Raw genomic sequence first — 2,330 nt, 5'->3', positions numbered from 1 at the left:
AAGAAGAAGAAGAAGAAGAAGGAGGAGGAGGAGGAGGGGGAGGAGGAGGAGGAGGAGAAGAAGAAGAAGAAGAAGAAGGAAGAAGGAGGGGGAGGAGGAGGAGAAGAAGAAGAAGAAGAAGAAGAAGAGGAGGAGAAGGAGGAGAAGAAGGAGAAGGAGAGGAGGAGAAGAAGAAGAAGAAGAAGAAGAAGAAGAAGAAGAAGAAGAAGAAGAAGAAGAAGAAGAAGAAGAAGAAGAAGAAGAAGAAGAAAGAAGAAGAAGAAAAGTCATAGAAAATGATAAAGTTAAACTGCTCTGGGACTTTAGAATTCAAACAGACAAGCACCTGCCACATAACACCCCGGACTTAACAATTGTCAAGAAGAAAGACAAAAAAGTCTGGATAGTGGACGTGGCAGTGCCTGGAGACAGCAGAATAGACGAGAAAGAACTGGAGAAGATAACAAAATACAAAGACCTACAAATAGAAATAGCAAGACTGTGGCAAAAGCAAGCAAGGGTAGTACCAATAGTCATAGGCGCCTTGGGTGCCATCCCAAAACAACTGGAGCACCACTTGAACACCATCATCGGCATTGACAAATTCGCCATCAGTCAATTGCAAAAGGCGGCCTTACTAGGAACCGCTTCCATCCTGAGACGAGATCTGTAATACCATCAAACATCCACATCTGCCTATCCCAGGTCCTGGGTAAGGACTCGAAAGGTAGACAAAATGCCAAGTCCAGTCTGAACATCTGGCTGACTGTGCGATGATCCATAATAATAATAATAATAATAATGATGATGATGATGATGATGTTGTTGGAAGGGACCTTGGAGGTCATCTAGTCCCTGCTCAGGAGGAAACCTTATACCATTTCGGACAAATGGCTGTCCAGTCTCTTCTTAAAAACTTCCAGTGTTGGAGCATTCACCGCTTCTGGAGGCCAGCAGTTCCACTGGCTAATTGTTCTCACTGTCAGGAAGTTTCTCCTTAGTTCCAGGTTGCTTCTCTCCTTGGTTAGTTTCCATCCGTTGCTTCTTGTCCTGCCTTCAGGGGCTTTGGAGAACAGCTTGACTCCCTCTTCTTTGGGGCAGCCCCTGAGATATTGGAAGGCTGCTATCATGTCCCCCCTCGTCCTTCTCTTCGTTAAACTAGACATACCCAATTCCAGCAACCGTTCCTTATACGTTTTAGCCTCCAGTCCTGAGTTTGTTTAGTGACGTCCAAAGTTAACGACGACACCCAAAAAAAGGACCGACGACCATTTTTCACGCTTATTACCGTTATTATCATTGCAGCCTCCTCCATGTCACGTAATGTACATTTGGATGCTTGACAGCTGACTCAGATTTATGACGGTCGCAGTGTTCCCCCCCCCCAGGGTCACGTGATCCCCTTTTGTGACCTGACAAGCAAGGTCAACAAGGGACAGCCGGATTCACTTAACAACCGTGCGTGACTAACCGCGTTACCTTTCCTGAGATGTCATCTCAGTTGCCGCCACAGCGAACTTTTAGGACAGAGCCGGTAACGGTTGAATTAACAATTTCTGGCTCCGTTTTGGAATGAAACCAGGATAGTCTAATGTCTGATTCAAAGGTAGGCAGGCTGGGTCATTGGTGAGTCAACGCTATGCTGTGGAACCCCTTCTTCAGACCTACGGTACGAAGCAGACCATCCCATGAATAGCGCTTAGCAATAGATCGTAGACTTGTATACCGCTGCCCAGTGCTTGGCAGCCATCTCTAAGTGGTTTACAGAGTCAGCCTATTGCCCCCCCCAAACAATCTATGTCCTCATTTTACCGACCTGGGAGTCGACCGTGAGCCGGTCAGGATCGAACTCCTGGCTGTGGTCAGTGAATTAGCCTGCAATGCTGCATTCTTAACCACTGGGCCAATCATGGCAGCAAGGAAGGAGAGGGTTAGGGAGGGAGGGAAGAAGGAAGGAAGGAAGGAAGGAAGGAAGGAAGGAAGGAAGGAAGGAAGGAAGGAAGGAAGGAAGGAAGGAAGGAAGGAAGGAAAAAGAAGAGATTAGGTCCTTTCATGTGCTATGAGAATGACCTTGGGAGACAGGAGGAAGAACCGAAACTTAGGCAAATGTCATTCAAAAAGTTATCACAGCCAATAGAAGGAAGGGGGGCGTGGGAAATGTCGTAGAAGGGACCCCCCCCCTAGTTTTCTGGAAAGTAAAAGTATAGGAGGGGAGAGATGCTTTCAGAGTCGCAAGATTCTGGTAAAATAAACTTACAATAAAAGGAAGGAAGGAAAGGAAGGAAGGAGATGGGATTGAGAAAGAACAAGGAAGGGAAGGAAGGAAGGAAGGAAGGAAGGAAGGAAGGAAG

The sequence above is a fragment of the Protobothrops mucrosquamatus genome, unplaced genomic scaffold (genome assembly GCF_001527695.2).
Source record: "Protobothrops mucrosquamatus isolate PMUCROS unplaced genomic scaffold, P.Mucros_1.0 scaffold4002, whole genome shotgun sequence".
NCBI classification, from domain to species: Eukaryota; Metazoa; Chordata; class Lepidosauria; order Squamata; family Viperidae; genus Protobothrops; species Protobothrops mucrosquamatus.
This window is presented reverse-complemented; position numbering follows the sequence as displayed.